The sequence below is a fragment of the Podarcis raffonei genome, chromosome 6, assembly GCF_027172205.1.
Source record: "Podarcis raffonei isolate rPodRaf1 chromosome 6, rPodRaf1.pri, whole genome shotgun sequence".
Lineage (NCBI taxonomy): Eukaryota > Metazoa > Chordata > Lepidosauria > Squamata > Lacertidae > Podarcis > Podarcis raffonei.
The window spans coordinates 72638815-72665748 of record NC_070607.1 but is presented as its reverse complement, the minus strand read 5'-3'; the positions used below and the strand labels follow the sequence as shown (position 1 = coordinate 72665748).

The 26934-nt window shown below is 44.2% G+C and overlaps 1 protein-coding gene across 5 annotated transcripts in view; it reads left to right on the top strand.

Moving 5' to 3' along the window:
- Positions 1-26934, top strand: part of EPB41L1 (erythrocyte membrane protein band 4.1 like 1) — a 169149-nt gene that overhangs the window by 8321 nt on the left and 133894 nt on the right. For all 5 annotated transcript variants that reach the window (XM_053393989.1, XM_053393990.1, XM_053393992.1 and 2 more), the window contains exon 2: positions 14135-14189. The gene's annotated coding sequence lies outside the window, so the exon portion shown is untranslated. The remainder of the gene's footprint in view (positions 1-14134; positions 14190-26934) is intronic.

Genomic DNA, 26934 nt, shown 5'->3' with positions numbered 1-26934 from the left:
CAGGGTGGAGCAGTCTCCTTCTGCACAAAGGAAATGTCTTCTTTCTGTCTGTCTTCTCTTCCCCCCCTTTCCCCCTAAAATTTGAATAAATGGGGGAGAGATCAAAGGCTGTTTGAAGCTGTGTTAGGGGCTCATAATAAATTCATGGCCCTCCCTATCCCTATGCCTGTCTATGTAGTGTGGCACCTTTCAGTGGATATTTTTAGCTTTGATTTCTTCCTTGGTGCAGGATCTTGACGGGAGCTGCGTTTTGGTGGAGAGAGAGTCACTTCATTGCTTGTGTGTGTGTGTGGAGGGGGGGGGAGGGATGGAGACTTGTAAGAAGAAGGCCCAGCAAAACCCCACTGTGCATTATAATGACACCTCTTTTTGTAATGGACTAATCTTGTTTGTTGCTATTAGTGCTGCTGGAAAGCATGATTGGCTGGGGGCAGCCAGGTATGAGTGCCTGTCAGGGCTGCTTTTTGTAGTGAGGCAGGTGAAGTTGGAGCGATGTCAAGCGTTTGAAGGCAGAGGAGGCAACAGACTGCTGGTTTCAACCGCCCTCCCTCCACCATTTCTCCCATCAGAGGTCTGGAATCTGGAAAGTGGCTTTCTCGTATTAATGCAAATGTTGAAGAGGCAGAGAGGAGGAGGATGAAAGAGGCGTTGTTGGATATTTCTGGAACTACAGTGTGGGGATGATGGATCCGAATGAACAATGGAAGCAATTAAAGTGCTCTAATTAGATGCACTATTGATCTGGCGCCGTTTCTGCTGGCAGGAGTTTCTGTCGATATTGGGTAACATGGCACACACTGCTGGGCAGTCCAGGTGTCTGCGGTTTCTCTCTCCTTCTCTGCCCACCTGGGCCTTGGTACCTTGCAAAATAAGGGGAGAGCTGATATCTCTTTATTAAAAAGGGGCTTGGCCATATTATATTGGCAGAAATACTGATATTTGCGTGCAAAGCGCATGCTCTACCACTAAGCTATATCCCTTCATCTGTGAAGTCCCTCTTTTTAGGAATATTAAAAAATAATCTTTCTTAGGTCAGAGCAGTGGTGGCTGTTGCCCACTGAGACTTGTAGCTTTCTCCCCGCCCTCCTGAATTCTACAAGGGCAACACCGAGGCTGAGGAGGAAGAAGGTGACAAACTGCACTACTCCCTGGACTGAAGCCAGTCAGGTGCAGGATGGCTGAGGGCAGGAGGAGGCTGGTTGGACAGTGCTACATTTGTTCTAACACAGGGGTTCCCAAAGGGGGTGGTACCACCCCCTGGGGGGATTACCTACTGGGTGCTAAGAGGCAAGTGGGTGGCAAGGGGGTGCTGGAGGTGTCAATGACACTGTGATTTTGAATTGCTGATATCACTGGCTCAAGTTCATCAGTTTTGTTGACTTAATTAAACTAAATCATTTTAATTGGATATTGAATAATTGTGCAATTAATTGTTACGGTTCTGAATTTTATTGTGTTATAAACTTTCTTTGTGGGTTGTGTGAACCACTATCCTGAATATTACTCTTTAGAGGGTAGAGGGCACTGGGGATGAGTTTATGGAACAAAGGCGGAGGAGGCCTACAAAAGTTTGGGAACCACTGGTGTAAGGGACTGGCATCTATTGGATTGGGCAACGTTGGTTCTTTTTCCTGTGATGTTTTAATTATTATTATTAATATCACTTAAATTTAAATACCTTCATCTGAGGACCACAGAACAGTTTGCAGTACAGTGTTACCTCGGGTTACAGATGCTTCAGGTTACAGACGCTTCAGGTTACAGACTCTGCTAACCCAGAAATAGTACCTCGAGTTAAGAACTTTGCTTCAGGATGAGAACAGAAATCGTGCTTTGGCGGCACGGCAGCAGCAGGAGGCCCCATTAGCTAAAGTGGTACCTCAGGTTAAGAACAGTTTCAGGTTAAGAATGGACCTCCAGAACGAATTACGGTAAGTTCTTAACCTGAGGTACCACTGTATTAAAAAAAATACATAGCAAAATACATAGCAAAACAACAAACAACAAATGCATGTGTGCACACCCAGCTTCTATTTATATATGCCGGCCAAATATATTTGCTGCCTGAGGCAGACAAGATGGCATTCCCCACCCAATTCCATGTGGAGAACCTGAGCAGTTGCAGTGGTGATGGAACAACATCCCTCACTGTACCTGAGGGCAGAACAGGAGGCTAGTTTAAGAGACCCTGGGGAAATGATGAGGGCTGTTTTCTACAGCAGCCAATGCCTGAGGCACCTGCCTCATTCTGCCTCATGATAGGGCAAGTCCAATCTATGAGCTACCTTAGTTAAATTCTGAACAAGACAGGAACAAATCTTTTAAATAAGTTATGGTCCGATAAATTACGGCTGCAAGGATGAAGTTGGGCAAGCCATGTCTAGAGGGCATATATTTATTTTATGCTCTACCTCCACGCCCCACCAGCACCACCCAGGAGCTGGTGGTGGCATACACGGTGCTCCCCTACTGCATTGTACTCTTGTAACAATTCTCTGTCGTAGGTTAAGTTGAGAGACAGTGACTGGCTCAAGGTCACCAAGTGAGTTTCACCCCTTGTCTCCCAGGTCCCAGTCCAAGACTTTAACCACTATAACCCACTGGCTGAAATGAACACATGCCTACCAGTTAGTCTCCAAACACAGTTAAGGTATGAGGAACAGGGTATAGACTGGCCTACTTATTAAAAGGCCATATGCTAAAGTATTCCAAATGATCTCATCTGTACCAGGGCTGGTCAGGAAATTAGTTTGGTGCTTTCCCCATGAGGGAGACAAAAAATAATAATGTTCCATCAGCATTTCCACTATGGGCAGGATTCACCTAATGAACCCTGTCAGCGGAAGCACTGCCCAAGGGCTTTGACTTGTGCAATGAAGCTTTCTCCCTGCTTCACACCCCACACCCCCATAAATTGGCTCGAGGGGGGTCAGAAGAACAGCATGCAGGTGGAGGAGAGGGAGGCCATTCTGCCTGGCAAGCTGATACTCTTGCACAGAAGAAATGTTTGTAATAGTGCAATGTTGAATTCCACCTGATGCCTGCAAGCCTCTCATTGTGGCTAAGGCATCAGTGCAGCAGAGCTAAATGCAGTCATTACTTTGATTGTCCAGACAAATAAAACCTCGGACTTTATGGAACTGCATTCCCCTTCTGATCAGAATGCTTTGATTTCCCACCCTGTCAGTTGATACCGTGGTCAAAATGGGCAACTGCTGTTGTGATGGTGAGTGAAGCAAAAACGGAAAGGGCAACTTGTCTTTGGTGACCTGTTCCTGATGTGGCTGTGTCTTCTTCTGCCTTTTAATCTTCTTGTTCACTTTCTCCATCTCCGTGCTCCAAAAGTTATTTGATCCTCTACTGTGTCCCTTCAGAAATTGCACGTGAAGGAAGGGAGATTCAAGCCGGACAATTAAATACCTGGTTAGCCCTTTGGTGTCTCCCGAGTGAGGTGATAACATTCCCCTCAAACAGTGTGAAGGAGCAGTCACTAAAGGGACATGCCTATTGAACACAGTAGTGTTGGAAGCTATCTGGTGTATTGTTAATTGCAGGTGGATATGTGCAGAAACTGTAGCAAATTCACCTACTCTAATGAGATGGCAAAGGGTGATAGGAAGAGCCTTTAATCTCCTTCACAAACTCGCATGAGCTTTTATAGGTGTTGGTATATTGTAGGAGTATGCCTGGAGGAAAGATGGAGGCCTCCTTTCCACTCAGAGCTATTTAACATATAACATTAAGCTTGCATAGAGTGGAACGATGCATAAATTTCCCCAACACACATTTATGGCAAAAAAACCCCCAAAACAGGTCTGTGCGCACTCTTTATTAGATATGTGCTTGCTTGCCCCATACAAATATTATGTAGTTGTGGTCACATAGCTAAACTAGCCGTAAGTGTAGATCAGAGAAAATGCTCACCCTTGCACATGTCTGGAGTTGGTATCTCATTACTGTAATCGGTTGCCAACCTTTTTGGGCCAGTGGGCACATTCTGTGTTTTGAAAGATTGCTTTGTGTGCCATGTCACAAAAGGGCTGCCCTGGTGAATAGGCATAATGGCTGCCATATCTAAAAGCGCAGAAGAGAAGGGGCCACAAAACATGGGCATTCTCTCTCCCCTCGGCCCACCATTGGCTGGCAGGCATTCTGACACCACAGGGGCCTTGTTGGCAATACCGAAAGCATCACTTGGTGATGTATATATTGTTTGAATGGCATATGAGGCAGGATATCCCATGTTCTCCTGTAGGGGAGAATTGGGATCCATCATGTGGGTGTCTCCACCTCTCTTACCACTGGCAGAAAGTTAAGATTTAGAGGAATACATCGGGAGGCAGAACAACCCCCTATCTATTTCCTGCCTTCGCCACTTCTAGGAGGTTTCTTGCATGCTCTAGGCATGGCAAAAGAAAAAGGCAGGAACGCCATCTTGGAAGGGATTTTTCCTTTTGTTTCCTTCCTTTGTCTTTGTTTCTTGCATCCTCTTTCAGCTCTCTCCCGCCATCCGTACCAGGTTTTCATTCTCTCTCTCCCTCCTCTCAATCCATTTTTTACCCTCTAGGCCTTTTGGGGGGCCTACAGCCCTTTGGAGGCCTCTGGACTTCTGTGCCTGGGAGGGAAGCCTAGGAAAAGGCTGAAACACAGTGGAAGGGGCCCATTTCTCAGGAGGAGAGCCTTTTCTGGGAAACCTGCATCCCAGTGGAGGCCTCCTTAGGTGCTCCAACAGGTGGTTCATAGTGAAGAGGTAGGGCCCACAGTGGCTCCCCACCTGATCTGGACGCTGCTGAGATACATCACACATAATGAACCCCAATTCTCCCCTATGGGAAAAGCGAACGTCGGTATTTACTGTGATAAGTTCCTTCTCTGTAGGGAGAATTGGGATCTGGCCCTCCCAGGAAGCTGCTGTGTGCATGGGGGAGGCTATCAGACACTGAATCTGGGAAGCTTGCCTGGAGGCGTGTGGGACATCTTCCCTCCAGAGGCCTCCTATCTTCCTTCTCAGCCTTCTTGCTCTTCAGCCCGTATCAGGGTTTTTCTTTCTCCTCTGTACCTGTGCTAGTTCCAGGGGCCCGTAGGGATTCTGCATTCACTGAATAGAGGGGCATGTCCCATTGAAACCACACTGTTCCTTTTTCTATCCTTTACTTGCTATGCTGTGATTATGCAGTTACTTGCTTAAGTATGAGTTGAACGGGAGTTAGGGGGTTGTCTTGCCTCCTGGTGTATTCCTCAAAATCTTAACTTCCTGCCAGTGGTGAGAGGGGCGGGGACAACCCACATCATGGATCCCAATTCTCCCCTACAGAGAATGAACTTATCATGGTAAGTACCAACGTTTGCATCCCACCTTTTGTTCAGGGATGGGGAATCCCCAGTCACCATTGGCCATGCTGTTGGATTGTTTTAAGTTGGATTGGACAAGATTTGTAGGGAGGCAGGTTCCCCAATCTTGCTTTCAGTTGTCTGGGAGCTCATTCCTACTCAGTTATTTCCTACTGCCCTAGCACTTAACGTATACAGTGGTACCTTGGGTTAAGTACTTAATTCGTTCTGGAGGTCCGTTCTTAACCTGAAACTGTTCTTAACCTGAAGCACCACTTTAGCTAATGGGGCCTCCTGCTGCCGCTGCGCCACCAGAGCACGATTTCTGTTCTCATCCTGAAGCAAAGTTCTTAACCTGAGGTACTGTTTCTGGGTTAGAGGAGTCTGTAACCTGAAGCGTATGTAACCCGAGGTACCACTGTATTCATAAATAATTTTATTTGTATGCTGCCTCTCCATAGTCCAAACCATCCTCTAGGCAGCTTACAACATGGAAAAAACACATAGACACAACATAACAGTTGTAATAAATAAAACCTCAATAATACACAACCAAACTGAACAATTTTCACATAAATCATAAGATCTAAAATAAAGCTACAAAAAAATTATATCAATAGCGGCAACAGCCCCTCCCCAACAAAATCCCCTAAACAACACCTAAGAGTCTGATCAGCAGCCTCAGCTTTCGTAGCTGGAGTCAGTCAGGGCCCTGCCCTCCCAGGCCTGGTGGAAAATGCCTGCAAGACAAGGAGCAGGTCTTCCAGGACTCGCAGCCAAGATGGTCTCCAGCAATCTAACAGTCTGTTCATAGCCTTCCTTTGCTAGATCAGAACCATGGATCTTGCGGCAACATTTCCTTTGATGTGCCACCTGCCCTTCCTGAGAGGGAAGGCTGGCCTTTCTATTCCCCAACCCACATAGTCTTGAATATAATAGATGCCTCTGCAGACGTCTGCATGTCAAGGTCAGCTCCAGGGCTAATTCTAGCTTGTGGAGAAATTCCACCAAGAGAAACCATGTGATCTAGTGCATTTTCCTTCCCTAATAGAAAAGCATTTCAAGGTATTTTTCCAGCCAGGAATGGGGAAGCTGTGGCCCTTCATGGAAACTGCTGGCTGAGGTTGGTGAGAGACGTACCCACAACATATAGGGGGCTACAGGTTCTCCATCTCTGTCTAAACGTAACTCGCTCAAAAGTCTGTCTCCCATTGAGCTTTGTACTTTGCCCTATTACCAGTTAGGCAGGTGGATTCAAGAGCGGAAAAGCAGGAATAGCAGGATTTCGAAGCAGTTCAGTGCAATTTCTAGGAGATGACACCTGTGCAGCTGAGCTGCTTACCCATGTGGCTTCATGAAGACTTGTTTTATCTTTTCCTTAATTCTAAAATAGAATTGAACTGCAGAATCTTTTTTTCCCCACCTTTGTGGGGTGAATATATCTCATATAGCTTACACTGGATCAAGACTCTGTCTCCTTTTCTACTAGCTACAAAAACACTCCTCTACTAGCTACACTTTAAACACTGAGTCATGTTGGATAAGGTATCTCTTTCAACACAATTGCTTTCCAGTGGGCTGCTTCATGTTTTATGGGTGCAAGATTGCAAGGCTTTGAACGCACTTGAGCACAGCAAATGCACCCACGAGGACTCGGTTCTCTTCAGTGAATTCACAAACCGGGCAGTGCTTTGAAAAAGGGCTTTCATGGCTCTTCCAAGTAAACTGCCAACTCTGGACAAAGTGGATTAATTAGTTTGGGATGATAAAATCTCAGTGGAAACACGTGATATTGAACTTGGGTCATGCATGCCAGTGTGGTGTAATGGTTAAGAGCGGTAGTCTCGTAATCTGGTGAACTGGGTTTGTGTCTCCGCTCCTCCACATGCAGCTGCTGGGTGACCTTGGGCTAGTCACACTTCTCTGAAGTCTCTCAGCCCCACTCACCTCACACAGTGTTTGTTGTGGGGGAGGAAGGGAAAGGAGAATGTTAGCCACTTTGAGACTCCCTAGGGTAGTGATAAAGCGGGATATCAAATCCAAACTCCTCCTCTTCTCCTCCTCCTCCTCCTCCTCCCTGGAATGAAGCCAAAAATGACACCAGGACTGTTTCTTTGGGTTGTCTCCTTTTCTTAATGGTGACATGGACCATTCATAATGTAAGAATATTCTTCACAACTGTGAGCAGGGCAGTGGGGTGCGGTAAGTGAAGACAAGCTGTAACAGTTAGCTATAGCGTTGTTTGCCACTCTTGCTCAGGTTGCCCAGCAAAAGCACTTTGCTTCCTGAAATTCATTCTGATTGTGCGGATGAAATGCAACTGATAGAATTCGACAGGGTGTCGTATTAGTGTGTGAATACAGTCCAGATCCAATGATCCCCAGGCACACACCTCCAGATGGTGGAGATGTCGGGTGCAAAAGGCGCCTGGCTGATTTTGAACACTGAGTGTCTGTTCATTTATATCCCGCTTTTCTCAAAAGCGGTTAACATTAACATTAAATAAAAAACCCTCAAAAGTACAAACAGCAACAAAACCACATTAAAACCAAAGCAGCAATCAAACACAACCCAGATTGAGTGCCACATCGCAATCAAAGCATACCCCATCACACAGTACAAAAACCCCTGCCTGAAGTTGCCTTGTACAGTGGTACCTCAGGTTAAGTACTTAATCCGTTCTGGAGGTCCGTTCTTAACCTGAAACTGTTCTCAACCTGAAGCACCACTTTAGCTAATGGGGCCTCCTGCTGCTGGAGCACGATTTCTGTTCTCATCCTGAAGCAAAGTTCTTAACCTGAGGTACTATTTCTGGGTTAGCGGAGTCTGTAACCTGAAGCGTATGTAACCTGAAGCGTATGTAACCTGAGGTACCACTGTATTGCTTCTTAGCCAATGGCAAAACTTTAACAGTGCTGGGGCTAAGCAAGCCTCTCTCAGGAGGTCGTTCCAGTGCAGTGGTGCTGGAAATGACAAGGTCCTGTCATCATCAGGGCATCACATTGGCGACTCTTGAGCTAGGCTGTTGTATATGTAACACGAAGAATTACCTCGACGAGTGGTTTCATTAATATTACTGTGTATATTTGAGTTTCACTGTATGAGTGCTAGTACAACTTCGCTGGAGGCAGTGTTGTTCAAGGTCTTCATTAGCAGAATACCGTGATGTAATTTTGCCATGTGCCTTTCGCCCCATCCCCCTTTGTTGTTAAGAGGCTTGTTGAAACTGAGATGCTCATGAGGAATAAGGAGTCAAAAAGGGTCAGGTGGAAGGTGACACGCTGGCTGAATTGTAGTCATTTCAATGGCAAGGGTTCTTGTTTTTGCCTGTGCGTAAAACTGCTGACCACAATTACAACCAAGACTTGATCGTGTGGATTTCCACTTGGAGGCCATTTATTGCGAGTTAAATAAAAATGTCACAATAAACATATAATAGGATTGAAGATATCACAGTAAAATGAGAACAGCAACAAAGCAAAACCAAACCCCAGAAAGAGGTTTCACAAGAAGGAACGTGTTTTCTCCAAGATACTACCTGTTTAACTTGCCATTGCCACTTCCTGAACTTTTATTAAGGTCCTATAGATGGACTGCTGTGTCTGCGGCACTGCATTAATCATTCTTCTGTAGCTGCTGTTGTGTTAAAGAAATGTTGTTACAAGTGTATTTTGAGGATTTGTCCTTGCAGTGTATGTTGCTATGTTTATTTAGAAAACAGTTGGCAGGCTTTGCTTCCAGAGGTGAAGAACTGGAATATCAAGAATGGCTGGCTTTGCCATTGATCAGATAATTACTTGCACTGCCCCTGCCCCTTTGCTCTTGTCTGTTCTTGGCTTTGTTTGTTATTTCTTTCTCTGTTGCTTGCTGTTTTAACCGACTGGCATTTATAGGTGGGGTGGAGTTTTAAGAGTCTGTGCACATGCAGAATTTGGTGCATTCTGAGAATCGTTTTAGTTTCAAGCATGGGAGTAGCCAGGGGGATGGAGGGGGGCAAGTGCCCTCCTAAAACAAGTAAATAAATAAAAATATTTAACTGACCAATTGTGTTCTGCCCCCCCCCCCGCATAATGCTTGCCCCACCCAACATAATGCCTGCCCCCCCTCCAAATAAATCCTGGCTATGCCCATGGTTTAAAGCAAATTTCTAGCTTTTATGGCAGGTGTAGGGAACCTTTTGGGACGCGGGTGGCGCTGTGGGTTAAACCACAGAGCCTAGGACTTGCTGATCAGAAGGTCGGCGGTTCGAATCCCCGCGATGGGGTGAGCTCCCATTGCTCGGTCCCTGCTCCTGCCAACCTAGCAGTTTGAAAGCACATCAACGTGCAAGTAGATAAATAGGTACCGCTCCGGTGGGAAGGTAAACGGCATTTCCGTGCGCTGCTCTGGTTCGCCAGAAACGGCTTAGTCATGCTGGCCACATGACCCAGAAGCTGTACGCCGGCTCCCTCGGCCAATAAAGTGAGATGAGCGCCGCAACCCCAGAGTCAGTCACGACTGGACCTAACGGTCAGGGGTCCTAGGGAACCTTTGGCCCTCTGAAGGTTGCTGAACTTCAGTTCCCATAATCCTTGGCCATGCTTGCTGAGGGTGATGGGAGTTCTAGTTCAGCAACATCTGCGGGGCCGCAGTTTGCCATATTTGCTCTATGGCTACAAAATACACTTCAGTGTGTGCAAGCCAAGGCTAGTGAAATTTCAGAAGCCCAAGGTGAGACTGAATAAGATTTCCAGTGCCAAAGTGTTAGGAACATAAATATTTTGGGTCGTTTTTTTAAGATTAGCAAAAGTAGAATAAATTATGCAGAGCAAATGAATATATGTGGAAGGGTTGCAGAATGAATTTTGCAGATTTTTGTGTTACTGTAGTGCAGGATTTTGACTTGTTTAGGGCTCAGACTACACTGCACTGCCTTTTGTAATTCAAAAGTGTCTCTAATTGACTGGAAAGATGTAGCCACTTGAATTAAATATCATGCTAATAAGGTATTGTGTAGTAGCCAGCAGATAATAAGGTTAGTTATGTATTTATTCTCCTGCAGGCGTGTACGGTTTATAAAATAGGTGCAGATACAGTATACTGGTACAGCTCCTGCGACAGAATTCTTGATTCATAGCTAACCTCAGATAGGGGACCTCATCCAGCCCCCAAGCAAATATTTCTGGTCTTCCAAATATACACTGACTCTGGTAGCAGCAAACCTATCACTGCAGTTGTTGGAGAGGAGTAAGCACATGTGCCCTGCCCAGTACCCTGACAGGGATGCAAATTGCCCCCACCCTGGTCATGAGCTTGATCATTTGATGAGTGAAGAGGGAATGATAGCTACCATTCTCAACATGGATCAGCTGAGGGGGGAGGAAGGTTGTGTGACTGTGCAGTGTAGTAGAGCGAGGGGTGGCCACACCCACTGCCGGCATGTGCCCACAGGAGTGTCGGCCAAGAGTGAATACAGCCCTCGGGCTGAAAGAGGTTAGTCACCCCTGACAGAGAAGATGCCACCCAAAGAACTGCAGTTCTGTCTTGTGTGGCATTTTGGAAGCAGTAGCCTGAGGTTACACTCCCTCTGAAAGAGCAAGTACATAGCTTGGGGTATTTCTGGAACCTCAGTGGCACAGAGAGGCTTCCATCAACTTGGGTTAGTGGCCCAGCCACTAGAGAGGGGTAGCCTAACCTCTTTTGTTTACACTTTGGTAACCTCTAGACTAGCTTACTTCAATGCATTATATGCGGCGCAGCCCAACTGCACCTGGTACCAATTTGGTTACAGACCCAATTCAAAGTCTGGTATTGAGCCAGTGTGGTGTAGTGGTTAAGAACGGTACAGTCGTACCTCATGTTACGTCCGTTTCATGTTACGTTCTTTCAGGTTACGTCCCGCGGCGACCCAGATGTATCGGAAAGGGTTACTTCTGGGTTTCGCCGCTCGCGCATGCACAGAAGCGCAAAATGATGTCACGCGCATGCACAGAAGCGGCGAATCGCAACCCGCATGTGCACAGACGCACCACTGCGGGTTGCGCTCTTTTCATGTTGCAAATGGGCCTGCAACCAGAGGTACCACTGTAGTCTTGTAATCTGGTGAACCGGGTTCGCGTCTCCGCTCCTCCACATGCAGCTGCTGGGTGACCTTGGGCTAGTCACACTTCTTTGAAGTCTCTCAGCCCTACTCACCTCACAGAGTGTTTGTTGTGGAGGAGGAAGGGAAAGGAGAATGTTAGCCACTTTGAGACTCCTTAGGGTAGTGATAAAGCAGGATATCAAATCCAGACTCTTCTTCTCCTCTTCTATGTGGCCCAGGACACCAATACCCCAAAGACTTCCTCTCCCTAAATTAACTGACCCAGGATTTTGCGATGGTAATCTGAGGCCCTTTTTTGTGTGCCTCCCTCTAACAGGGATCTGGTGGGTGAGAACACAAGAACAGGCCTTTTCTGTGGTGGTTCCCTCATTCCTTTTTTTATCAGGCCTTTGGCTTTTGAATATCTATAGCCTTTTTGCATGAGTGGGATGTTTTAATGTGTGCTGTTCATTTTAAAATAGAATTGCCTTTTAGATTTTTTAATGCTGATTTTAATGTAAGCTTGCTTAAAGCATTGTATGTCACTTTGAGTTGGTGTGGCAACTGAAGACTAATCTAATCAATCAATTAACAATTGTTCCTCCTAGTTTGGGTTGATACCAAAACCTCTCCCTCATTTGGGTGGACCACAGAAATCCAGAGCTCAGCTTAAATAGCCTTGGATTCCACAGCTAGAACAAAAATACACTCTTTTGACCCAAATAGGGTTCTTACTAGCTTTGCATGAATTTGCACTGATTAAATGATTCCCTGTGAATGGGAGGAGATATGCAAGAAATATGCAGAGAAAGGTGTACAGGTCATGGTTGCACTTGGGGAGGATGAAACGATGAAAGCAAGCTTTTCTCCTTTAACAAAGCATTATATCCAAGAGGTCATATCAAATTAATCTTTAAGGCTGAAGACTTCTTGGTGGAAAATCTACACTGCCCTGGTTGTTTGTAAAAACAGTAAGCCACAATTTGCGCACATTTAACTAGGGTGCATTCAGCTTGATGCACTTGACAAAATTAAAAAGGGAGCAGGTGTTCAGGAAAAAAAGGCTTTGGCAATCCCACCCGCCATTGCACCTGATGTGTTTTGACTAGACATGATATTGTCAATCCCTGGAATGTAACCCCCCACGTAAGTTGCAGGCTTAGAACAGTGGCTCTTTTAGAGCTGTATGTACCATTGAGTCTTTGCACAGACAGAATGAAGATGTGCAGCCTGGCTAAAGGGGGCAGTTTTTCTTCCTTGCACTTGTTCAAATGCTCTTCTTTCCTTCTGCAAGAAGCTCACTAATGTGAGAAGCAGGCCATTGTAGGAGGCTATTTACATTGTTTCAATCAAGTTGTTGTTAAACTTACACAGGCTGCAGATGGAAGGGTTGACTTCTAAGCTATCCTTCAAGGTCCAAGACCAAACCTTTGTGGCTTTCACATCTGGGTCTGTAATGAACTCCGCAGGCCAAATGTTGCCTTCCAGAACTTTGGTGTCTCTGCTGGAGCAGCAGTGGTGAAGTTAATGTATATAATGAGAAGATAATGGCACACAGAACAGATGGCTCTAAAATTAGAATGTGTTTAATAATTCCTTGTGCAGGCCAGAAAAAGTATCCATTTCATTTCCTGAGCGGTGGATTGTTTTCCCAAGATTGGATCTAGTAAATACATACTTGTATTACTTTCATAAATAAGTTTGAATGTACAGCGGTTCGCTGACTGAAGAAAATGTTGTTTCATTCATTTTTGTCAGTGAAAACATGCATATTTATACCCCACAAGGGAATTTGCTTGGTTGTAGTAAATACACAATTGTTCAGGACATAGTTATAGCATTATTGTGGGTATACTGGTTTCATCAGCGTTTCATGTAACAAATGTCTGAAGGGTGAATGACAGGTGTAATTCCTTAAGTAATTATGTGCTTGGGAGATGAGATTGGCTCATGGCTTTTCAATGTATGTACCTGGATGTTGGATAAATTTATTATTCAGACTCTTCAGATTTACTACCAGAAATTCAGGGGTCTCTATGATAAATACATAATTGCCACATATTGCATGGAGTTGCTTACAGTTTGCAGCAGGGGTAGGGAACTGGCTCTGGCCATTGGACCAGATCCTTGTCTCCCCCATCACATGTGAGTGAGGCTGCCTTCCTGTCAATCACCTGATGCCACAATGATGTCAGATGACTTGCTTCAAAGGCTGCACTTGGCTCCATGCAAACCCTGACCATCAGCTGATGGTCATTGTTTGCACAGAGTCCTGCTTGTTGCTCTGAAGTCCTGACGATAGTGCTTTCCTAGAGCTGCAAGGGCATTTGGAAGCCTGAAAGGTTGGGGCTTCGAAGTGCTACACACAGCTATATGCAAGGCCTGGGTTTTATGCAGGCTTTGCAGGGGTTTCTGATTAGTCCGAAAACCTTTTCCACCTGGCCAGAAACCTCTTTCACTTGTTGCACACCTGACATCGTATATGATGTCAGGTGTGACTTGGCCAAAATGACCTCATGGGCCAAATGGAGAGAAACCTAGAGGGGCTAATTAAGCCCACAGACCAGAGGTTTCTCATCACTGCTTTGCAATGTTCAGATAACAGAGGCAATCCCAGATCTTATTAAGAAATGAGAGGCATATTAACAGTGACAACTTTTGCAGGAGACACAATTCTGTTTTTTGCAAAGGCAGCATTACATTTTCTTCTCCCATTTCTCACTCTCATTTTTCTCCTTCTAGTGTCTGAACAGTGCTTGAACGGAGATAAAATAGTCCAACAGCAGCTGGAGACTGGGTGAGTTTTCTATAACCATTTAATTGTCTTTCATCAAACCCTTCACTTTTGCTTCTTTAAATGGAAGATTGCCAATAAAAAAAGTGACTGTGGTCTTTCTATCGTTTTTTTCAAATACTCATTTAAAAGTACTATCTTGTAGTTTACTTGTTGCCTCCTCCGCTAGTGCTTAAAAGGTGTTTGCTTTCAAAAACCACAAAGAATCTACCCTGGTTGGCTCACCTGCAAGCAGCTTCAAGCTCTACTGGATCTCCAAACTGAGTTGCTTGCAGTTTGGCATCTTAGATAAGTTAAGAGATACATGTGGGAAGAGGCCAAATGCAACCAGGGTGGATCACAGTGGTACCTATTTACTGGTACTTGCACTGACATACTTTCAAACTGTAGGGACATGGGTGGTCCTGTGGTCTAAACCAGTGTTCCCCAACCTTGGGCCTCCAGCTGTTTTTGGACTACAATTCCCATCATCCTTGACCACTGGTCTTGCTAGCGAGTGATCATGGGAGTTGTAGTCCAAAAACAGCTGGAGGCCTAAGGTTGGGGAACACTGGTCTAAACCACTGAGCCTCTTGGGCTTGCTGATTGGAAGGTCGGCAGTTCAAATCCCTGCGACGGAGTGAGCTCTGTTGCTCTCTCCCAGCTCCGGCCAACCTAGCAGTTCAAAAGCACACCAGTGCAAGTAGATAAATAGGTACTGCTGCCGCGGGAAGGTAAATGGCGTTTCCATGTGCTCTGGCACTCGTCGCAGTCCTCTATGTGCCAGTAGCGGTTTAGTCATGCTGGCCACATGACCTGGAAAACTAACTGTGGACAAATGCCAGCTCCCTTGGCCTGAAAGCGAGATGAGCGCCGCAACCCCATAGTCGCCTTTGACTGGACTTAACCATCCAGGGGTCTTTTTACCTTTCTGCCTCAGTAGTGCATGTCTGTTGCTGACGCATCATAGTGGTCTTCCATATTAGTAGCTGCTGGAGCTGTTTTCTACAATTGATTGTAGTAAACAAATTTTTGACGCATACAGAATAGAGTGAAGGTAGATCAGGATATATTGTAATAATTAGGAACGACGTTTTGAGGTGATAACAATCAAGCAAACAGACGTGTACAAGTTCATGCACTCGGACAGATGTGCACAGAAAGCATTTCCAAGATAAACTAGTTGAAGAAATGATTTCTCACCCCTTACCAGCACACATTTCCAGCCACTGGTGCTTTGAAGAGTTTTCCATGCTTTTTATGTTTACTGTAAATAATTTGACACCATAATAACACTTGCTTACACACGGCAAATAGCTTTATAATGTGTGGAATCATGCTAGTGTGTTCTGTGACTAATGTGTATGAATGACGGGGGTTAGATTACTGCAGTACGTTAAACATAGGGTTGCTGGAGCAGAATTCAGTAGCCAGGATGCTCGCCAGGGCAAAATAGTTTGAGCATATTACACTGATCCTGACTTGACTGCCCTGGCTGCCAATTAGTTTCCAGGCCCAATTTAAAGCGCTGGTTTTGACCTATAAAGCCTTAAATGGCTGAGGATCACAATACTTCAATAACCAACACTCCCTTTATGAACTAAAGCCCTTCTTTGTGTGGCTCCCCCATGAGCAGTCCGGAGGGTGGCAGCACAAGAACGGACCTTTTCTGCGGTAGTCTGCAGGGAAGCCCTGTTTAGGGAAGCTTTTGATGTTTGATGTATTACAGTATTTTAATATTTTTTTGGAAGCCGCCTAGAGTGGCTGGGGAAGCCCAGCCAGATGGGCAGGGTATAAATAATAAATTATTATTATTATTATTATTATTATTATTATTATTATTATTAGCTCCCTGTTTGTAGGGTGTTCTCCCTAGCGAGGTTCATCTGGCACCTTCATTACATATCTTTAAGTGCCAGACAAAAACATTTCTCTATAACCGGGCCTTTGACTGATTAACATTCTGTGCCCTTTTAAATAATAATAATAATAATAATAATAATAATAATAATTGTTTATACCCCGCCCTCCCCAGCCAAGGCCGGGCTCAGAGCGGCTTACAAGCAATAATAAAAACAAGTTGAATGATTACAACTTAAAAACAAAATTAAAAGGAAAACAAGGAAAACAAATGTGTTTGTGGGTTGGTTTTTTATTGGTTTGTTTTTGTTTTTATTATGTATTTTGGGTTCTCATTTTGTATTTTTATGTTGTGAACCACCCTGTGATCTTCAAATGAAGGGCAGTATACAATTATTTAAAAAAATAACAAAGTAAAAATAAATGCACATATCCACCTGCTTGATGAGCATGTTGCATAGAACACAAGGACTGTGTAAAGTATGGAGCCTCTTATTGGTACAACTTTTTCTCTGTGGGTAAACTAGAGGATAGTCCTTAAACATGGGCACTTTCCATTTTTAAAGTGATCTGAAGATCCTTGTCAGATCTGCCTCGGTTCTGACACTTTGATCCTGTGTTGGGAATGCTCATCTGAAGATGCTGTTGCAGCTCAGATGCAGCTCAGATGAAATTTGACCTGGGAAAACACTCTTGTTTTTGAATGGGGTTCGTGCATCTATCCAGAGCAGGAGGCAGGTTCCTACACTCTCTCTCTCTGTGTAGCAGTAACTGCAGTCTTGTCAGGGAAAATAAATATCACACTAGTAGCATAAGGGAAATCCATGTCTTTGAGGAGAGCTGTAAATGGGTCAGTGGCATGGATGAAGATAAAATGCATGCACATGCCTCAGGGGCGATAGATTTTTCTCTCTCGAGTGTGTGGCTTGTAAATTTTTATGGGCAATTTCTACTCTGTAATGCCAAGTGCCTTACATTTTATTATTGCAAGAGTTGGGTCAGGGGCATGCCTTAGTTCACATCTTTCCCTCCGCCCACCCCCAGCTCCCTGTTATGGATAATGATTGTGATCATTTTTTTCCTGGGGGGAAAGGAACACATAACTAAGACAATACTGTAATCTTCCTCCTTTTTACAAAACCTCTCTCTCTGGGTTGGAACATGATCACTACAATTCCCAATCAAACCTTTTCTTGGGGTTACGTATTCAGATATTTGGTTGTGGATCTAAATGCACTTGGAACAGGATATACTTCCAACTGAGCAAGAACAAGAAAGATGAAAGGTAAACCCCGAGATTATTCCCTTCCCTTCATTAAAGAGAGAGAGAAAGAAAGAAAACAATAGGTACTCTTTCTTAATATCTTCTACATCATTGGTGGCTTATTAATATTATTATTATTATTTTACCTAAGGGGAGAGGATGATTTGCATCCCTATCAGGCTGCTGGGTTGATGGAGAGGTTTAAATATCTCTGCTGAACCCAGTGCTGCTGCCCACTTCACCTTTTATTGTACCACTGCCAAAAGGGGTTTTGAGTGGAATTTAAATTAGCACGGGGGGGGGGCATTATCTGACCCCTGAGCCTAGGGGTTGGCCACCCCTATTCTCTGCTCTGTATTGCTTCAAACAGAAGCCTGCCTTTGCAAAGGGAGAGACTTTATCTCACTAGAGATGGGCCACAAATTCTTTCCCCTCTCTTTTATTACCTCTTTCCAGTCTATGCTAGCCCACACTAATTTTTTACCTGTTCTGTTTTGTTTTTTAAGCATTTGACACTTAGCAATGTCTTACAACACACACACACAAGGAAAACAAACAAGGGCAGAGAGACAGACCAGGTCTTAGACACCCATCTCAGTGCCTTGTGTGCTTCATAGATCACAGTCAATCTCACATGTTTAAAACCCAATAACTGCATTTTGTTTTGTTTCTGAACTGTTGTCAGACCTTTTCTACCAAAGGTTAAGAGGGAGATGCAGCATTCTGTGCATCAGTGATCCTACTGAGACAATGATAAATACCGAACTATTGTAGTGGAAGCCCATTTTAATTCATACTTCATATTTCACCTTCACCTCTTGGGTAGTTCAGCATTCCTTCTAGTGCCCTGAACCTTATTTTCCTGCTGAACATCTGTTTGCAACATTTCTGGAAAAGGTGAAGGTCAAAATGCCTGTATAGTTTGAAATCTACTGTAGCCCAGTAGGCAAAACAGTACACAAAGCATTGGCAATCCGAGGATTGCGCTGTGAAAATCTCCTTTTCTCCAAGCCCTGCCTTAATTTCCCCCACACCTGACATTAAATATAATGTCAAGCTGAGGACAGGTGGGTCTGACTTGGCCAAAAAAGCCTAAGAAATTCTCATGGGGACTTGATCCACTGACTCTTAACAGGAGCAGTTATTTTCTAGCCACAGTGGTGATTTCAAACTAGCCAGGCACAGTTCCGATATCAGAGAAAAATCACCTTGGGGAGCAGGTTTCAGGAAGGTAAACCACAGGTGGAGAAGAGTTCTGCTATCCTCGCCCGCATGCCCTCTGTTCCTCATAAAACTAGACCCACATAGCTTCTTTATCTGTGCTATCATTCTGTCCTCATAGAATTTCTGTTTGTTTGCTTGCTTATAATCTACCCTTTTGTAAAAGTACAAGGTGGTGTGCACAAACAGAAATTGCAACAATAAAAACATCAGTTTAAAAAAAACCTCCACGAACACTAGTTGGGTAAAAGAAAATGCACATTTCAAAGCACCTCTAAATAAGCGACGTTTCTAAGTGACGTCTAAAAGAAGGCACTGATGCTTGCTGCCCCATCACAGGATCTCAGTGATCCTGGTGGAATATTAGGATTCAGGTGGTCCTTAGGGTGCTTTAAAGTCCATGTTGTTTAGGGCTTTGTGAATGAACACATGAACCTTGAACCTTGCCCAGTAGCAAATGGTGTAGACCATTATATTCTGTCCATGATGGTTCAGGAATGGTTGTTGCTGGTGTACCAGCCAGAGCTGGTGGATCCCACTCCTAGCTACAGTGGTTGCTTGGTCCTCTAGAGATAGATTAATGATCACTCCTAGACCTGCTCCTTCAGAGGGAGTGCAACCCCATCCAGAACAGATGACTGATCCATGGCTGAGACTTTGGGACCAACCACCCATAAGGCCTTTGTCTTCCCAGGATTCAAGCTCTGCCGGTCCTATACATGCCTATAGTATTGGCTTGTTTGCAAGTTCAGTCATCCTAGTGATAAAGGTATTTCAGTTATAATGTGCTTATTTAGAAAAAGCTCCTCTTTTGTTCAGAGTATGATTCTGCATTAACTAATGTCCCTTCGAGTCTGGCTTTAAGGTTCAGCATTTCTCTGTTTCCTGGATTCCAGCATCTTTTCTTCTTGGTACGGCAGAGAGTAGCAATTTATTAGCAGACCATGTGAAGTTGGTGGAAGAGAAGGGAGGGAGAAGGCCGCCTCTGTCTTCAGGATCTTTGAATAAACCAACAGTGCAGCAAGCCTGAAGAATAGAAACTGAGCCTGTCAGATCTCCTATAATTTGAGCCTGACTACAAGTCCTATGATTGAAGTCCTTTGTTGTTTTTTAGGTTTCCCAATTTGTACAGTACACTTAGTTTCACCTCCAAGGTGTTGGCGTGTCAGCAAGGGAAAGAAAAAGTGCAGCTACAAAGGAACTAATTTGACAGTCGCCCTGTCAGCCTGGGGGAACTCCCAGGAAGTCTGCGCCGAATGTACAGCTGTTGCAGGAGAGATGAAGAAACCCAAGGAGCCTGAACTCTGATCTGAGAAGACAGATTTACTTGTGTGCTTGATTTCCATTGGGGTACCTTTGCCGTGGTGAGATGTGTGCATGCTCAAGCAGGCGTTTTGCTTTGGTACATCCTGCCATTGTGGAGTATGATGCCATGCCCCATCATGCTTGTTTCTTTTTCTTTTCTATTTTTTTCACCTAGCCCATGGATTGCTTGGGAGCAATACCCCGGTTGAGGCATTCTTATCATTCAACAAGGGGGAGAGGGAGAATACAGTAGCTAGATCTGTCCCCTACATTACATCCCTGTTCCTCAGCCCCAGCGATCTTCCACATGTTGGAGGGCAAGCGCCTGTAACAGGGAACCTGATGTACTTGTGGAGGCTCCCCATGTGACTTAGAACTCTGCATGATTGGGATTTTGAATTGCCTGGGCAACTTCCATGGGTACAGCAAGTTCCCTACTGAAGATCCATGGATGCTGGTGGAGTGCGGTGATGGGGACATGTGAGGCTGCTAACGGGGACAAAGAGTGTGAATTGAACATTCCGTTCCACTATTTTAAGAAGAGATGGACAACACATTCTTATAGCTTCTGTGGAACTGCTATGCTGACAACAAAGGGTGTGTTATTCATTTAAGTACCTTGCTCAGATTCTATTTAGGGAGCAGGGTTGGGAGGACCATCAATACAGTAGTAGTCAGGAGTGTAACGGTATTAGCTCACTATAGCTAGTAACAGAAACTCTATGGTTGAGCTTCGTTTTCTTGTAGAACACCAGTAACCTCCTTTCCTGATGCAATACCATAGTTCCACCCCCCAGGATCTCATATCAAAGTCTTTTGTTGCTTATTTTTGTCCTTCATTTGCACACAAACTGAAATAGGTACTGCATACTGGAGGTTTGCAGCCAGTATGACATACTCAGAAATATTGCTGGACAGTTGAACTGATATTGCTTTGCACCCCTTCAGGCTGCTGGGAGTAATAGCATTTAAAAAAAAACCCCAAACCCACAATCCCTTACATCAAAACTCCCTCTTATTGGAAAATGGATCTGCCAGGTAGAAAGGTTCTGGCTTAGTTTTCTCTGATATGGTAGATTTCTACATGTCTCCCCCCACCTGCACTCCAAAATGATATACAGCCCAAGAAAGATTTTAGTGCATGTTTCTGAACATGTATTTCATTTGCCGTGATCCCATGGCCCACTACATAGTGGAGGACTCTAAGTATGAGGTTCAGATGGCTTCCTTGGATAGCAACCCATTAGTCGCTTATTTTGTGCCCTCTCAGTCAGAGTACAGTCCTGCCACCATCATCTGACTTAGAGGTACTGCAATAATCTTATGCTCCATCTTCTCAGCCTTGCAGAAGTCAAAGACTACAAAGTGAAGTGAGGACTTTTAAACCATGCAGTCAGTTCCTTCATAGAGGTGGGGCTTATCATGGTTCAGTTCCTGCTGAGACAACATGCTCCCATAGCTGCCTTATGAGGAGAGAGCTTCAGCTAGCTGGGCCCCCTTGGAGCTATCCAAGGTCCTGTTCTTGTCTGCCCTCTATTCCAACCAGTCTTTCACCTGCTGACTTCCTGGACACTGCCTGATTCCTTGATAAGCCTCAGGAACACATGGAACTGGGCATTCTCAAGCAAAAGAGCATGCAAGAGATAAAATTCGTACTGTATTATTTCTACACTGCTCTTAAACACGTGCAGTTATAAAAATTTAGAGATCCTTTGATGCCAAAAAATTATTACACGTTCACTGAGCTATTAGTTGCAACAAATGTACATAATTGCTTGAATCTAAACCAGCCTTAACTTCGGTGTGAGAATATAGGGTGAAAAATCTCTGCTGTCTATATGACGGCATGTTTTCAGTCTTGATTTTGTTGCAGCTCCCTGATCTAAGGTACTACCTGGTTGATGATTATTCTAAGAAAGCATTTCAAGATCCATGCAAGCAGTGGGGTGATACGCTTATCATTGTGCATATGAATCCGTTATCTCTCTCAGGCTTCATTCTACAGCTCAAGGACTGCTGGTATATTAATCTGTCTTATGACTATCATGTAGAGCTTGTGACTGTGTCTGTATATCAAGCAGGAAAGAGATAAAGAAAAGGCCTGGTCTCTTTGGTGTACTTTTCCCTACGATTGTGTCTTTTTCATGCAAGCTGTTGCTAGTACACATACAGATTATGCATTTTTAATCTTGCAGAGAAACGATAGCTCTGGCCTGTCTGCAGGCCGTTGAATTTCCCAACAAGATGGTAAGATGGTTTGACACACAACAGTTGCAAGTCTGAAGTTGGTGATGTGTCAAGTTTGTTGGGTTGGTTAAGAAGTCTCCCTATAAAAAAAGTCTTAAAGGGACTCTACTTTTCAAGCCGCTTTACATTTAAGTACAGATTCAACAGAGCTTCCTTGGTCTGCGGCCTCTAACCTTAAATTCCAGAGTGAGATTGGAAAACCCTATTTGGATATGATTTTGATTTGGCCAGATGGAATTCCCATGTGACTTTAAGATGCCCAGTGCATAGCCTGACCTATTAAACTTCCAAGACACACCAGTGTCTTGTATTGAAATGTTCCATGTTTCCTGGAACTCTCATTCTCTTTCTCCCCAACTGATAGGCAAACTTAAATATATACAAACTGGCACTAAATACATCTTATATAGGCCCTGTTTCCTGGGCTCCACTTGCAGGAGCCATTAGCATTTTCCCAGCACTTCCATCCGGTCTATTACTGCAGTGTTTCCCAACCGGGGGCCATATGGCCCCTTGTGGGCCCCCAAGATATTCCAAGGGGGCCACAGGATAAGGTTAGGGGGCCACAGAGGGAAGTGAGAAGTGAAGGGGGTAAGGGAGTTGCCCACCAGGGCCTAGTGCTCCTTTTTGCCACGTGTGTTTTCTTGGAGCAGTCTTGATTTGTTTCCAGTAGGAGAGGGTGATCTCTGAGGCTCCCATTTTGACCAGTAGAGCCCACAATCCAGAACCCCCAGGTTAAGTAAATGTGGTGTTGGGATGACAATGGGTAGGGCTGGATGAGCTGGAGCTGCTTGTTGCTGCCACCAGTTTCTACTCAGCAGAAAGTCTTACTGAGTTCAGTGGGTCTTACTCCCAGGTAAGGGTGTGGTCAAGGAAATAAGTAGCTATCTTATTTTTAAAAGACATCTGAAGGCAGCACTGTTTAGGGAAGTTTTTTATATTTAATGCTGTTTTTAACACTCGATTGGGAGCTGCCCAGAGTGGCTGGGGAAACTTAGCTAGATGGGCAGGGTAGAAATAAACTATTATTATTATTTATCTAGACAGCCAGGGCTCCTCCAGATGACAATATCTTTTTGCACCGGGGGCGGGGCACAGGAAGGAAGCAAGGGCAAAAAAAAAAAAAGGTTAGGAAACACTGTGTTTCCTAACCAGTTTCCTAACCAGTACTGGTTTCCTAACCAGTACTATACCAAGTACTGGTTCAGTACAGTCACAAGACCATATGCCTGTCCCACCCCCCAAAGTATTGAATAAGAAGCCAACATCTCAGATTGTTGAGGAGCTATTATCTGTATAGGGACACGGGTGGCGCTGTGGGTAAAAGCCTCAGCGCCTAGGGCTTGCCGATCGAAAGGTCGGCGGTTCGAATCCCCGCGGCGGGGTGCGCTCCCGTTGCTCGATCCCAGCGCCTGCCAACCTAGCAGTTTGAAAGCACCCCCAGGTGCAAGTAGATAAATAGGGACCGCTTACTAGCAGGAAGGTAAACGGCGTTTCCGTGTGCGGCTCTGGCTCGCCAGAGCAGTGATGTCACGCTGGCCACGTGACCCGGAAGTGTCTCCGGACAGCGCTGGCCCCCGGCCTCTTGAGTGAGATGGGCGCACAACCCTGGAGTCTGTCAAGACTGGCCCGTATGGGCAGGGGTACCTTTACCTTTTACCTATTATCTGTATTTCTGCACATGGCATTTTAATCTATAACTTTGCTTTGGGCTAATAAATGTGACCAACTGGTTTGTCTGCCCTGCTAAACAAATGGTTTATGAAGTCATATGGTTTATGAAGCCATGGAATTCAGGTTCTTTTTTTTTTTTTAAACTTCTTTTTATTGAGTTTCATATAAGTAACCAAAAAGAAAAAGAAATAACTTCACAATTACAAAAAGAGAGAAAAATACAAAACAAATATCTAAACATAACATAAGTATTATCTATTTCCGTTACAATTCTTTATCCTCACAGTTATCTCTTTGTGTCTCAAGAACTTAAATCATTCTTCTACGCTCTATTGACCTCCATCCCTCCCGCTTTCAGGCTTCTTAATATACATAATTTATTTTCCCCGCAGCTAATAATTGTTAATAGTTTACACGTCGTAAGGTTTATATCAAATCTGTTATAGTTTTTAGGCTTCTGTAATTCATGGAATTCAGGTTCTGACAAGGGTGAACTTCTGGTTCTGGTAGGGCAACACAAAAGTTTTAGGAAGGCAAAGGAAAGTTTGTTTCAGTTAGCACCTTGGATAGTTCCACATGGACTTTGGTTGGAGACTCGTACAAGCAGGTTAAAATGTTGCCTCAGCAACCAATAACCCCAAACTTAGACCTAAATAGGATTTCAGCTCAGTGGTTGGTTAACTACTGTTACTGTTACTGTCACTACTGTCACAAGCCTCTTCCAGTTAAAATAAAGGAGCCTTGTCTTTCTAAAGGGACTCTGACTCCAAAAGGTGCAGAGGAGATGGTGGCTCCTGTGATGGAGTCCTCAAACTTGGGTGGCATTATGTAACCTCAGGCTGCAGAGGTGGTGGCAAAATGGGCTCCTGATATGTTGTATCTAGGGAACTGGGGTCATTTTTGGGTCAGAGTTGAGTGCAACTCCCTTTCCACTTCAACACCACCACCTCTTGGGTCCATGGCTGTATCCATGGAGTATGATTCTGGGGTCACAACACCTATGTGTTTTGCATTTGTATTTTGCCACTGACTTTAACATGGCTAATAGCTGGTTAGTTTCTTCTAATGGAATATTCCAGGTTCACAAGGCATTCGGGAAAGATGTTGCTAATGTCAGCACAGTCAGATTGGAATGACATGGTTTTCGACCCACAACAGCATGGCTAAATTTGGTTTTGGTCCTTAAAAAATATCTGTACTGTGTTTACCATTTTATCTGCCAAATATTTATACAGTGGTACCTTGGTTTACAAACTTAACCCATTTCAGAAGTCCGTTTTTAAACCAAAACCGTTCTTAAAACTGAGGCGCGCTTTCCCTAATGAGGCCTCCCGCCACCGGTGCCCTTCCACTGTTCAGATTCTGTTCTTAGACTGAGGCAAAGTTCTCAAACCAAGACACTTTTCCCGGTTTTGCAGAGTTTGTAAACCAAATTGTTCTTAAACCGGACTGTTCTTAAACCGAGGTACCACTGTAGTGTGTATGTAGTCTTCACTTCATCTCCCCACACTCCTCATTTTTGATAAAGACTGTGGATGCAAAATAGTTAAATGTGGTTTGAATTGCAGTAGTTCTCCCTCCTCTGCAATCAGCTGGTACTTCTACTTTTGTTTTCCTCATATTTTCACCAGATAATATTTGCATCACCTTAAGGAGTCCTCTGTTGTTTGTTTCTGATTTCTTTCTCTCCCTTTTCTTGAATTATTTGCAGAGATTCCACTGCCTTCACTTTTGGTGTTTGACTTCTTGACTGTCTTGGGATATTTCATTTGTTCTGCATGTTGCCAAGTCAAATAAATCCCCCCCACAACCACTCTAGATCATCATATGTCCTGAATTCCACACTGTCTGGTCCCTTATCAGTGAATCTTCAATATCTCTAAAATTGCAACTGACTGATAGTGTCTTTAAGCTGATGCAGTTCTCAATCAATACTGTCTCCTGTTCCTTGATTTTGGATGGAAAAAGTATTTATCTCCTCTATTCCATTATTTCTGGGTTGCAGTGAACGTCAAACAGACCATTATCACAGTCAGGCTACACTGAATGTGTGGGATGTCTGTACACAATATTCTACTTATCCTTCTCCAGTTTAATTTTCACTGCTTTCTCTTTATCTGCTTTTTCAATCTCCACATACAAATTAAATTCCTCTTTCTAATTCTTCCATGCCAGGACTACATTCTTGGATTGCAGGTTTAACATCCCTGGCAGCTCCAACTGTACCATTTCCCCCCTGTTCTTCTGCATCCTCTGCCTCTTCTACTGTACAATCAGTTTTGTGGGTTTATCATTTGGTGGACTTAGTCACTAGTGCCACAATATTTGAAAAATTGGTGGAATGGCCCGAAATTCTTAAAATGCCACACGTGCTTTGCATTTTTCAAAGCCACTTGTAAGCTTTGCAGGTTCTACAGAACTTCTTCCACCTGTTGCCCCTCTTACGCCAGACAAACTTCATGTCACTCTTAGCTGGTTCATCCCAGAAATCCAGATAATTCAGTAGAACTGCCCAGATATCCAAACTTGGGACTGTATTTTGTTTATTAGTTTCATTAATGCCGTACTTCCCTTCCTCAAATCCGTGCACATGGACTTCCTCCTATACTATCCTCATAACAACCTTGAGATGTAGGTCAGGTTCAGAGATGGTGACAGCCCAATAAAAAATAAAGGGGGAAATGGAGCCCAAATGCAGGTGTGTTTTCCTCCCAACTCCATTCCCATAATGATTCAACTGCCATTTTGTTTGTGTAGGCAAATGACACAAGAACCTGCACAGCATTCAGGTGCCGTTTTATGCTTTGCTTGGTTTAATATGATTCTCCTATTTATAGATGCACTGTCTACATCCTGGGATTTGAGCTTTTCTGAAAATGTTCAGATTTTCAGAAGTGAAATAAATGTGGACTCTCTTAAAGCCTACTAAGTTTGTAATACACATCATTGCTGCATTGATTGCTGTATGCAACCAACTGAGGCAAAAAGAGATCTTGCAGCCCTTACTGGAAATGCATCCTGCCTATAAGTAATCTTTGCCTGCTGGCATGGCATTTAAAAAAAAATTGAATTTGTAGGCTTCCAGCATCACATCTATTCCTCAGATGCTTCTACAAAGGAGCTGACTTCTCTGGAACTGGCTGCTGAAGGGCAGTGTCAAAAATACTGTTTGGGATGGCGAGAAGTTGCTGAGAAGTT